The sequence below is a fragment of the Delphinus delphis genome, chromosome 2, assembly GCF_949987515.2.
Source record: "Delphinus delphis chromosome 2, mDelDel1.2, whole genome shotgun sequence".
NCBI lineage: Eukaryota > Metazoa > Chordata > Mammalia > Artiodactyla > Delphinidae > Delphinus > Delphinus delphis.
In genome coordinates this window covers 63,667,729-63,681,644 of record NC_082684.1, presented here as the reverse complement: position 1 = coordinate 63,681,644, position 13,916 = coordinate 63,667,729, and positions in this window count along the sequence as shown.

Here is a 13,916-nt window from a genome sequence, read left to right as displayed (position 1 = left end):
ACTGAAAAAAGTATGTTAGCATAAAAGCTATTTACATGAAAAAACAATGACTTCATTTATATCAAACAATGTACATGGATATAAGTAAGGTGTGTATTATGCACAGAGAGACAATCCAGGAAAAACAGAGGAGGGGATGTTTTACCTCCTTACGCCATTGTTGGAGTCAACACTGCTGCCCCCTAGAGGAAGGGGCTCTCCAGACAAGTGCCTGGTAAATTGAGGGCATTGAAAGATGCTGAGAATCGGAAAGCTCTCATAAATCCAACCTGTTTATTTTCTAGATTTCATGAACTACCTACTTAGAACACTGTGCTTGCAGCGAGCTAAAACTTTTTTTAAGAAACTACCCTAGTTTTAAGAAAATTAGGAAAGAAAGCATTTGTTAAATAAGCTTGTCTAAAAGCTTAATGCAAATTCCTCACAAGTTGCTCTAGAGATGGGAGAGGATACAAAAAGAATCGTAGAACTTCAGAGCAGGAGTGAACCTTGAAGAACATAAAGTCCAACAGTCGCATTTTATAGAGCAGGAATAGACCCAGGAAGATGCAATGGCTCCCTTGGATCCCACAGCTAGTTAGTAGAGACATTTCAACCATAACCCAGCTCTTCTGATTCTCAAGTCAAATAGTCTTTCTTCTACTGTACACTGTAACTTAGACTAGAGTAGTTCATAAAAACTCAGACAGATTGAATGGTAGAGCATCCGGTATGTAGATTTAGAAACTTTGTTAGCCACATAAGAGAAAGTGGGGAGAATGAGAGGAAGGGAACAGGCAGGACGACCTCTTCAAGGGCCCACGTTTCCATGGTGGCTCATCAGGGTAGAAAATTGGGTTAGAGAAACTACATTATTTTTGAACTCTTTAATACCATTCCAAAACAAAACCCTAATTTCTGCTTGAGGTAAATTGAGGTGCATCTGTCACTTGTCCGGGAGCAGGGCAATTCTAGGGCGCTCAGAATCAATCGCACTGACACGGGACCTTGGAGAGTTCAGGGATTCTCTGAATGGAGGCAGCTGGTACCCAACACTTAGGCTGCCTTTTGTATTCTGATCACCTGAGTGAGACAAAAGCTACCTGTCTAATTCAAGGTCCCAGACACAGTGGGAAGAAGGAATTCTTTAAAAACCTGTGCCCTGGATTGAGAGTATCTTTAAAGTTGGCCAGCCATGAACAATGAAAGCTTTGAAAGGGCACTGACTCTGCCACTGAAAAGTATGTCTCAAATGCTTTGTGCTTCCCTCTGGCATGCTCCTGAATTTATGCTCTCTTTTCCTCCTGCTGTTCTCAGACCCAGTAAAGAGAAAATCACAAAGGAGAAGCCTGAGCTCATTCTCCCAGGGCTCCGCTGGGACTACCTCACCTCAGGTGCCTTGTTCTTCACATTAAATGAATTTTTCTCTTCAAGTTTGCACTTGAATATAATTACTGCTTCCCTGTTCCTTTAGCAGGTTTCTTGCTCTTTAAAAAAACTGTCCTAAGGTGCTATAAAATGCATATGTGTTCACGTTAGATTTCTTTTTCCCTGATAGCTTCATTCTAGAGCAGGCATGGAAAGGAAGGGTTTGTTATGTAGGCACCTGAATTCTGGCCTATCATGGTGAGTCTTATCTTTGCTAAAAATCAAAATTATTCGGGATACTTGAGGGCAAAGCTAAATGAAGTGTAGATCAGGTACTTTGCCCATCCTTCAGCAACTTGGAATTTCTAGAGTGAGGAACATCTAAGGGAATGCTTGTGGGAATGACTGGGAGTGGAGGAACATAGACCACTCTGATGAAATTGTGGGATTTGGATTTGGGTTCTTTCAGGGCTGGGACTTAAGCAGAACTAAGAGTTCTTAGTAAGTGGGACAAGGCAGCTGCTGGAGCCTCCTATAACCCCAGGGTGACAGTAGGGTTGCCAGATAAAATACGGTCTCCCAAATAAATTTGAATTTCAGATAAATGACAATTTTTTGTATAAGCACGTCGCAAGTATTGCAGGGATATACTTACACTAAAAATATTCACTGCCTATCTAAGATTCACAATTAACAGGGCCGCCTATATTTTTATTTGCTACATCTGGCAACCCTAGGTGGGAATTAGCTGGGAAATGAGGGGTAGTGGGAAATGAGGCATCTCTAAAGCCCACAGCCCTACAGGAGGCCGGAGGGGAACAAGGATAAGAAAGGATCTAAGGGACTTCCCTGGTGGCACAGTGGTTAAGAATCCACCTGCCAGTGCAGGGGACACGGGTTCGATCCCTGGTCTGGGAAGACCCTACATGCCACGGAGCAACTAAGCCTGTGCTCCACAACTACTGAAGCCCACGCGCCTAGAGCCTATGCTCCGCAACGAGATAAGCCACCACAATGAGAAGCCCATGCACTGCAACAAAGAGCCTGCGTGCAGCAACGAAGACCCAGTGCAGCCAAAAATAAATAAATAAATAAATAAAATAAAAAAAGAAAGGATGTGAGTAAAAGGCACCTGGACAGGAGGTGGGGTGTGGGGGTGGAGGAGAGAGACCAAACGTTCCCTGCCTTATCCCAGCCAATGACAAGCTTGAGTCCATGTGATATAAATGAAGGAAGTTCCATTCAGAGACCTACTTAGAGGAAGCCATTCAAACCAGCAGGATGAAAGAAAATATGGGAGATGGTGAGAATATTCTCTCAGTGTATATAATGAAAATAAATGCCACAAAACTAAAAAAAACAAAAACAAAAAACGGGAGACGCGAACACCAATGAGTAAGTAAATGCAGTAAATCTTGAGAAATAATCTTTAATTTTCTCTTATCATGTTTCTGTTATGGTGTTTCAAGATTCCCTGAGGGCAGCCTCCCTGGTGGCGCAGTGGTTAAGAATCCGCCTGCCAATGCAGAGGACACGGTTTCGAGCCCTGGTCCGGGAAGATCCCACATGCTGCAGAGCAATTAAGCCTGCGAGCCACAACTACTGAGCCCATGTGCCACAACCACTGAAGCCCACGCGCCTAGAGCCTGTGCTCCGCAACAAGATAAGCCACCGCAATGAGAAGCCTGCGCACTGCAACGAAGAGTAGCCCCCGCTCGCTGCAACTAGAGAAAGACTGCGCACAGCAACAAAAGACCCAATGCAGCCAAAAATAAATAAAAGTAAAATAAATAAATTTTTTTAAAAAAAGATTCCCTGAGGACTTTTCTCCCTAAGTTTTGTCTCTGTTGGCAATACTTGATCTGACAGATGCTTCCAGAGACTATACATATACAACTTGCCTTCAACCAGGAATTGAAATAAACAGGAAGACAATTATCTAGTCACTGATAACAGCTAAAAATTGTTTTGCTACCAGAGTACTCTCAGAAGTACACTGTTATCAAATGGATTAAGTTATTAAAATAACCATGATAATTTATTATAAATAGCAGTGTTATGTGAAGGGTTTCTGGTAGCTTCTGACAAGAAAGTTGATGTAGAATTAATTTCATCCATATTTAAATGATTACCTCATTAGTCTCTTTGATGTTAGTTAAAATTCAGCCCAAGAAGCAAATACTTGAGAAATCACAATTTCTAATATGGTAGAGACATAAATTCATTTTAAGGAGACCAGTTCAGATTGCCGTATCAGTCTCAGCTGGGCTAGAACATTACTAAGTATCAAGTTTAGTTCACATCTAAATATTGAAAGTCCGTGTTTTTTCTTTTTTTCTAATTTTTATGTATTAAAAATTTTTTAAATAGAAGTATAGTTGAATTACAATGATTCAGGTGTACAGCAAAGTAATTCAGATATATATATATATATATTCTTTTTTAGATTCTTTTCCATTATAGGTTATTACAAGATATTGAATATAGTTCCCTGTGCTATACAGTAGGTCCTTGTTGTTTATGAAAGTCCATTATTAAAACAGATTTTTTGTGCTTTCTATGACTGCATCAGAACAAAGAATGTCAGTGTCCGGAATTCCCTGACAATTCTGCTTCTCATTTGGCTCTCTGGGGCAGAGTGGCATCCGGCCTGGGAGGATAATATGGGGCCTCCACCTCCATGAAACAGGTTCCTTTGGAAGTGGTTATGGCAGGTTGTCGGAAAGGTAAGTCCCTCACCTAGACTCATTGCTTAAGATGTACTGTATTACTAATTCTTTAAAAATAAATCATTCTTGTATTTTCTTCCCCTTTTCAGTGACCTTGTCCTAGAATCCAAAGCTGAATATTTTTATCCTCTGCTCCAAAGCTGAGTAGTCTAATGCTATTAAGTTTTTATACACATATATGCCTTTCATATATATATACACACATGTATATATAATTTTTTTAAGGATCACTCATTCTCTATAAGCTCTTTTGTAATAAGGTTTTTTTCCCACCTGACAGAAAATGAAACTTTTCCTTGTTCTTATAGTCTTCTGTCACTTCTTCCTCATGTACTCTGAACATCATAATATAACTTCATAAACGAGGCAGTCAGGTTAAGCTAGGGCATTGCTGTATACCATAAAATACTATTTGCGTGGTTGTATACTCACAAACTATTCCTCCAGGTTTCCTGTGTTCAGAAGGAAATTTGTGTTCCAGGAAGCTGTCACCCTGATGATAGCTACTGGCTCAAATTAAGGATCGTGTCCTTTGGCACTCAGCCCTGTTCTGGCAGGAGTTCTCAAATCCTTGAAGAAATGGGTCTTTTCCAAGTTAGGCCCTCTGATCTCCAACTCCTAAAGAAATAAACTCTGGTCAGACCAAGTATTTGAAGAGAAAGCCTGAGGAAGTTTTGCTGCTTGACACAGATAGGGAGCTTTTTATTTTTTTAAGTAAATCATCTGGCTCTTTTTGTTCTTTGATACAGCAAGGGAGGTTTCTGTGAGGAAATCAGTACTGAACAGTTTGTGCTTTATGAATGTCAGTAGATTTTTTTTTCCTTCCCACTCCCACTGCCACTATCCCCAGAGATTTCAACACCATCCATATTCTGGTCTCATTGTTTCTTATCCACTTAAACTCTGATGATTTTTGGCCCCCTGTGAGATGCCAACCTGGATCTTTTAAACTACTTAAAAGTGCTCCACTTTCAGGATATCAGACTTTGGAGCTCTTCATTTTGCCTACAACCTCCCTAACCTGCTCCACTCCTTCATCCCGACCACCAGTTCCTAGATCTGTTCTTAGGCCTATTCCTTCCTCACCTAGAGGCCTCTCTTATCCATCTGCATCTGGCTTTGCTTGCCTTGTTGCTCACCCCACTCCATCCTCAAACCACTCATTTCATGGATGACTTCAGTAATACTTCAGATTCTTTCATTCATTTCACCTCCTGTGGTACCCATCTTATCAATTCTAAACCAAACTTTGGGTAGCCCCATACCATTCCACTTTCTCCTCTCCTATACCATAGTATTGCTAGAAAAGTCATGAAATTATGCTACTAGTACTTCACTCCCATTTGAAGGTCCTTTGTTTCACCTTTCAGTGAATTCCCTGTTAATTCCCCGAAGGAGCTCTCCCAACTTTTGCCATCTTAACTTGAAAAGAGCTCATCTCCTGCAGCCTCCATTTCCTTTTCTGTTCAGTGGGGAAGAGGGTGCCAGCGTACTTCTCAAACTCTAATGGACATGGGATCTTGTTTAAAGTGCTGATTCTGATTCAGGTCTGGTGTGCCTGGTGATGCCAAGGCTGCAGACCATATTTTTGAGTAGTATTTTGAGCAGTCTCAAATGATCTCCAAGGTTATTTAAAAATAATAATAATAGTCCAACACTCATGATTCTGAGTCCTGAATCATAACCTGGCCACTCTCACTCTCAGCAGATGACTTAAGCAGGAACTAAAAGCCATCTGTTAAGAGACTCTTCAGCAATTTTTGCCCTTTCTAGCAACTTTCTTTCCTCACCCTTTTCTCCCTCTTCTAGGTTACTTTTTCTACTGCCTCCATACTATCCTTTCTTGCTAACTTGAGAAGTTGTTTTCTCAGTTAGTCTCTTTCCATGGGCTCATTCCCCCATCTAACTACAATACTTTTGGCTTCTAGCCTGACAAAACTGTGCTTCCCTAGGGATAATTTAACAGCCAAACTTCTCAGAGGAAGGAGCCATCTCTACCCCTGCTTTCTTTCCAATTCTACATTTGCAGCTGAGCATTTCTACTCAACCACGGTGAAAACAATTCATCTTCACCCCAACAGAGTGACCTCCTGCCTTACTTTATGTTATTTTTTCCTGATCATTTCCCCCTACTTACATACCTAATCAATTAGCAAATTGTGTTGACTCCATCTTCAAAATATCTGTCGTAGTCTAATTATTCAACTCTTAACTACCTTTCCAAAGGAAATAATCCTTTTTTAAAAAATTTGTACATGAAGATATTCTTCATAATAATGTTATTGATAATAATAACACAATTGGAAATAACGAAATGTTCAAAACAAGGGAGGGAAGAAATAAATATAATTTTAAACGTTACAGTGATTAAAATGATACTTTGTGTGTTGGCATGGGTTAAATGACAAAACATCTACAAAATGGTATGTTTAACATGATCCCATGTTTTAAATAGGAAGGAAGGAAGGAAAGAGACATTTGGAGAAAAGTATCTGAAAGAAATAATATTTTGTTGATCCCAAAATGTTAATAGGTATCTCTGCATGCTGGGATTGTGGTTGATTTTTAGTTGTCTTCATCTTCTGCACAATCTGAATTGTTACATGTGTAATAGGATGTTAGAATAGGACTCTTTCTGCCTCAGTTTCCACTGAGGCACAAATATAGTAGATACCAAGATTCCCAGGTGAGTGTGGGGCAGACAGTACATATGCAGAATTTACAAAAAGAATAAAGGAGAATCTGCCTCACAACTCCCAGCCCCTTAACCAGGCCAAAGATATCAAAGAGTCAGAGGAAGGAAAAAGATAAAGATGTTTCCTTGTAGAGAGCTGTGGCCAGGCTCCTAGTTCCTTAGGTACCCTCTGACCCCAGGACCCTGGGAAAGATGCCTCAGTAGGAATACTTGGAGCTCCTCTTGCAGTCAGGAACCCAGGACTTCAGAGAAAGCTGAAGCCTCTGTGGATGGGCCTGACTCTGCAAAAGCTGCAGGATGACAGCAGGGCTGACAAGAGACATTGGAAACGAGCCAGAGAGGGCTACTGCCTTGGACTTGCCTGGCACTGCAGGTTTCCTGATGGGGGCCAGATAGGTGGGAAGAGAGTTGCCTTAGGCTGTCTTGGGCTGGAGGGGAACTTCGGGATGGCCAGGGGTTGAAGAAGGAGTGCAAGTGGCCACCTACATATAAAAACTGATGGGCTCAGCAGAGAACCACTGAAGAGCCTTAGAAGAGTGGCCAAGCGGAGAAGTATCAGCTTTAACCATCTGTCAGGCTCACCAGAGACTCCAGCTATAAACATCTGCTTGGCCTAGAAAGCATTGAGCCACCCACCCTTACCTATCCTCCACTGCCCATCCTCGACCTTGGCTGGGGCGGGCCGTGTGGAGGGTGTGAAGGAGGTCAGGGTGGAGCTGAGCCAGGAGTGATTAGGGAGGACAAGTCAACCATGCCCCCACCCCTTTCCACTGGAAGATTTAGTGCGAAGCCGACCTAAGCTGACAGAATACAAATGATGCAGTGCTGTTTGGAATCTATTGGTATAGAACTGGATATTCTAATTTCTGAATCGATACTGCATTTGTTAAAGTAACCGTAGCACTGCGTATTATCTAAGAGGAATGGAAAAGTAAGGGAGCATACCCGAGTTTTCATCTAGAGGCAGGAAAAATGAAAGGAAGAGTGGGAGAACAAAAGTCAGATTGTAGTTTTATCACAGTCTGTTCATCACGCTTGTTACCAGAACCCAGATGCCCCCTTGCGCTCACTTCCATCATTTCTTGCCTCCACAAAGGTAACCACTGTCCAGTCTTCCAACAGTATAGATTCCTTTTGCCTGTTTTTGTGCTTTATGTAAATGGAATCAGTCAGGCTGTGCTCTTTCGTGGCTGACTTCTTTCATTCTGTATTGTGGGAGGTTCATCTCTGTTGTCACATGTAATTGTATCATTCATTTTCATTATTATGTGATGTTCTATAGTGTGAATATACCACAATTTATCCATTCTACTGTTGATGGGCATTTGGATAGCTTCTAGTTTTTGCCTATTACAAATAGTAATTGCTATGAATAGTGTATCACTTTTTATAATGGGCGGAGAGCTATTAAAAAGTCTCCGGCATCTTCTTTCCTTTCCATTTCCGTAACTACCACCCCAGCTCAGGCCTTCACAGTCACTGGTTCTATTAGCAATGGCCTCTTGATTGATATCCCCATCTACAGTTCATCATAAATACTGCCACCAAGTTTATCTTCTGAGAGCATAATTCTAATCATGCCATTTCCCTTACTCAAAAATGTCAAATGTCTCCCCACTGCCTTCCAACCAGAGCAGAAGTTCCTTTCCTTGGCATTCAAGGCCTCCTCCCTGCATTTGTACTCCAGAACATTTTTGTGTCCTAGTCAAGCTAAGCCACTGCCATAACCTAAACACAGGCTCTTTTTTTCTTCCTCTGCTTCTCTGTTCTTGCCACCCCGAGTCCATGTTGCATCATGGTGCCACTCACACTGTTCCTAACAGCGAACACACCTGTCAGAGTGCTTCTCCTCCCAAGTTGAGCTCGGATATATTTCTTTCAGCAGGTGGCTTGCATTCCCTTTGGCCAAAGTCATTTCCCATCTGCAGCGCTTTGTTGGACACTACCTTACATATCATGTGCTGCTTCGTGTTAGTATTGCTCTCATTTGGGTTTCATTCTTCTTCCCCACTGAAATTTCTTCTCCATCTGGTTCATCCGTGTGTCTCCAGAGCAGCCAGCCCAGCTGGCTTACCCCTAGAAGAGGCTCAATAAACGTTTGTTGAATTATTTTGGAGAAGTTGTTTGAAAATGTCTTCCTGATTTTTACCTCTGATTCCCACTTCTCCTTTGAGTGAATTCCCCTCTTGCTCCTTGGTATTTTGTGTGTGTGCCGGCTCAGGAACATACTCTTTGGTGTCTGATGCTTCAACTGACCCTCAAGAAATAATGATAACTTCTCAATGCCACCCTCTTTAATTATACCATTTAAGCCCCTCCCCGCGTCTTAAATGAATTAACTATTTATTTATTAGGCATCTATTTTGTACATGGACCATGAAAACTGGAATAAAATTTGCTCTGCACCTGCAAGACATCATTGCAGAGTTTTTAATATTGAAAATGTTTTAGTCTGTTGTCTATGGTTGATTTTTGAAACTTGCCTTTGTTTCACCACGACGGATGAATTGCACACTGGGTGAAATTCACGGATCTCAGTTGAGGTTTATCAAGTACTTTCAAAGCAAGTAGAACATAACACTGGAGCACTCTCTTGCTTTCCCATCAATACCTGGGTTCTCAAGAACTAGTTCCTCAATTAGTGCCTGAAAATATTGGTTATAATGATCAGACACCTCATTCATTTTCTTTCTCCCCCAGTTGTCTCAAGAGAACTTGGCTCCTCTGAGCACCAGAGATGACTTAATTTTGCGGTAAGAAAACAGGAATTAGAGGAAGCCAATTAGGAAACCTCAAGGAAGAGGAAGTGTCTCCAGGCTGAAAGGAAGGCTGTTGAGTCTTATTTCCTCTCTGTTCTTGACTCATCCTCTCGGTGCCTGACCAACTTCTGCACCACCCTTTCCCCACCCGATCAGGGGGCTGAAATGGGTGTGGGGTGAGATTGGGGGTAGTGAGCAGAGTGAATAAAGTCAAATAACATTCATAAAGACACCAAGATGTAGGGATACACCATGGGTGTGAAAATCTCAGTGAACTTTTTTTTTTTTTGCGGTATGCGGGCCTCTCACTGTTGTGGCCTCTCCCGTTGCGGAGCACAGGCTCCGGACGCGCAGGCTCGGTGGCCATGGCTCACGGGCCCAGCCGCTCCGCGGCATGTGGGATCTTCCCGGACCAGGGCACGAACCCGTGTCCCCTGCATCGGCAGGCAGACTCTCAACCACTGCACCACCAGGGAAGCCCTCAGTGAATTTATTGATGCTTACGATTCCCATCCCCGTCCACAGTCATGGGTGAGGCTGCATGTATGCAGGATAGGGTAAGAATTGGCTGCTTTCTAAGTTAAGAAAACAGAATGAGTTTCACTTCTGAACAATAGCAGAGTGCAGTACAGGCTGGTGCAGTACTTGGCTTCCTTCTGTACTAGGGATAGATCAAAACAAAATAGCCAACGATCCAGGCTTTATTCACCAGTGTCCCCTCCTTTCACAAAGAGAGAAGCTGAGTTAAAGTCTATTAGTAGGTGACTTATTTTCATTGTGCTTAATATTTTTTTCCTCCATGCCTTTAAGGTGGGTACAGCGTGCTTACCTGTTTGAGAGAAGAAACCGAGGTGGTGGCCACCAGTTGATCACTGGCAAGGCTCAGATTCAAATCCAGTGCTTCTGACACTCAAAGCAAAGCCTGACCGTGTTCAGGACTCAGGCCCCTCCCTTCCCCATCTTATTTTTCACTGGAACATTTGCTGTTCTCTCAAGCTATGAAAGGCTTCCTGTGTTATCATGCTTAAGGGGAAGTTGTATGTTAAAAACCACCAACGGTTAAGCCCAAGCCAGCTGGGGTCTTCCAATGCTTCTTCCAGTATTCTGGGGAGACCCATGAGAATTCTTAGTGTTTCTCAAAGTCCTTGGCTTTCAGAAACAAGAGCTCAGTCATCAGTCAAGCATTGGGTGTTCATTTAAGGGGAAGTTTGGGAAAACAAGAGAAACATCAGAAGTTGTAAGAGTTGTTTTAGCTATAACAACTTTATACTGAAGTTGTTATAGCTAAAAATCAAGAGTGACCTGAAAGCTAAAGGTTTTGGCTCTCTAGAAGTTGTTCCTGGAGAGATTTAGTTAAATGTCCTTTGGGTTGAGCTGCTACAAGTTTATTCCCTTTCAAATCAAAGGACAGCATTATCATTATTGGAGATGACTGACAGAATCCAGATGCAGAATTATATTGACTGGAAAGGAAAGGATGGAGTAGCAGGGAAATGATAGCTGTATGACTGCTATGTTGATAGACACCATATTGAACCCACCATTGGTATTGGAGGGTGAGAGAACCACACTAGGTGTTATGGGAGAGAGCGCTGGGGAGTGTTGCCATATTGGAATATGGTTTGAAGAGCTTTTGAGTAGAAGCATAACCAAGTACCTCATATGTCACGGTAGCACTTCCCACACCACGTTTGATGCCCCATTTGTCCCTCTCCTTTGCCCATAAATTATAGAACTGGAGTACAAAGAAATCACCCTTTTCTTTTTCCCCGAGACTCAAACAGATTGACAACTCCTAGGTAGCCAACCATAGCTACTGGGGTACAGGAAGAGCTTTAGGGTTTCTATTGGTATGAGAAAGATACAGATGGGGAGAAATACGAATGGAACTAGGTTCTTGCCCTCAGTCCCCTGAGGAGGCACCTGATGGCTCAAAGTCTGACCAGGGAGCTACCTCCCTTCTACTGTCCACACAGAACTGCCACATCCCTAGCTCTGTTGTGGCCACAGTTGACCTCTGGGGCCCCTTGACATCAGGGAATCCTAACTCTCCTAAGATACTCTATTACCACTGTTTCAACACCTGCTAATATCACATGGAAACACAGATAAGCTTCAGTTTTATATTCCCTGGCTCACTGAAACCACCAGCAGAGCGTCTTAAGCTAAGGGCTAAATTCTTATCTTGCCTTTAAACACCATGTGATTCAGCATGTCTGCAGTCACTGGGAATCTACGCTGCCAGTTTTTACCTTTGCCTTGTGGGTAACCCCTACCTTCCACCTACCTCCACCCCCAGGGGAGAATGTGGGCCTTGTCAAATGGAGGCCCCCAGGAGATTTTCCAAGACTCACGAGATGTCAAGTCATCTCTAAAAGTTTTCAAAAAACCAGAGAGTCATTTCAGAAAGTCTAACTTGGTGGCCCAACAGAGAGGAAGGTCAAATTTTCCATACAGACACAGCAAGTCTGCCCCCATAGGCTTGTGGTAAAGCTGCAGGAGCACTGGTCCCCAGACTTCTGTGAAAGCTCCCCAACCCAGGGGGAAGTCCACCTGGGTGAGTAGATTAGCTGCTGCTTGGTACCCAAGGCACATATTCGTGAAGTCTGCTTCCTGGGGATTTCCCTTAGCAATGGAATCAGCAAGGGGTTCGTCTTTCTGCAAGATTTCCCGGAGGAATCCATTGGCCTTGTGGAAAAACCTCAAATTCTAATATAAAATCTCTGGCCTTTTAGGTTTTGAGATTTGGATTTTTCAGTTATTCACAAATCTCTTCAAATAAAAACAGGTCAACATAGTAGAAAACCCAAACAGTGAGAATGCATATTCAGTGAATGATCGGAGCACCTCCTTCATGCTAGGTACTGTTTGGCACTGAGGGTACACCGGGGAGCAAAACAGATGTGGCCACTGCCCTCAAGGAGCCTGATGTTCTAATTCTAGCTTTCAGTTTGTGTTGTATTGAAAATGAGGTCGGCTCCTTCCAGGAAGTATCCTTTAGGGTATTAATGTGTATATGCCATCCAAAATCCTATGCCTCTTTTAGGGCCCAGCTTAAATGCAACCTCAACGGAGGATCAGAATTTGTTTGAATGTGTGAAATAATTTTCACAGCCTGAAGTGTATGTGATTTTAAATATCTCGTCATTGCATGGCAGGGAACACCCAGGGGTGCTTCACAGCGGGTTGTGTCTACGTGGGAAGGAAAGGCAGCTATGAAAGCATTTCTCAATTGTTCCCTGTCTTTCTACAGTTTTTAGTTCAACTTGACAGTCAGTTACTGAACTTTTATGAGCCAAGCCCCATGCCAGGGGTGGTAGAGAATACAGAGATAAAAAGTATTCAGGCTCTGCCCTGTCAGTCTTTAGTGAAGCCCCTACACACAACTCTTTAAGGTAAACCATATGATTACCAATGTTTGACGCTTTTGACCTACAGAAATGGTCATTTCATTTGGTTCAGGCTAATAAAAGATTCAAGTTGTACGCACTAGGCATATAGGGGAAAAGAGGCAGATTGGTGGACCTGAGCTTCTTAGATGACGAGATGGGAATGAGTGTCCTTACAGGAGGAACAGGAGTGCGGGGGAAGGGGAGAGCCTGAGGAGGATATCAGGTAGTGCTTCTCAAAGCTGTGCTGTGGAATGTAGCCCTGCAATGGAAATAGGAGGATGAAGTGGAAGACAAGGCTGAAAAGATAGGTACAAGGTCAGCTAAGCTCAAGGCTGATTTTGATTCAGGAGCTCAAAGAAATCTGGGCAGAGAAGCAACCCAATGAGATCTTGCTCAAGAAAATGATTCCAAGAATGTGGATCAACAGGAAGAGATGCTACTGTGCAGCCAAAAATATAATAATAAATAATAATTTTTAAAAAGCTTGTGTTACAAAAAAGACTACATGGGGACAGAATAGGAAGTTTTGGGGAACTGAAGGCTGCTGCAAGGTTTTGGCTCTGAGGACTTGGAAAGTGTGGTATGAGGGACAGGAACTGGCTTGGGAGAAAAGAGATGGAATGAGGTATTCTGTTTTATTTTATTGATTGATTTTTGGCTGAGTTGGGTCTTCGTTGCTGCGCGCGGGCTTTCTCTAGTTGCGGCGAGCAGGGGCTACTCTTCGTTGTGGTGCACGGGCTTCTCATTGCGGTGGCTTCTCTTGTTGCGGAGCTCGGTGTCTAGGCGCGCGGGCTTCAGCAATTGTGGTGCACGGGCTTAGCTGCTCCGCGGCATGTGGGATCTTCCCAGACCAGGGCTCGAACCTGTGTCTCCTGCACAGACAGGCGGATTCTTAACCACTGCGTCACCAGGGAAGCCCCAGGTGTTCTGTTTTAAACATGCTGGGTTTTGAGGTACCATGTGTCTCAATGTGAAAAATGTCATATATGCGATT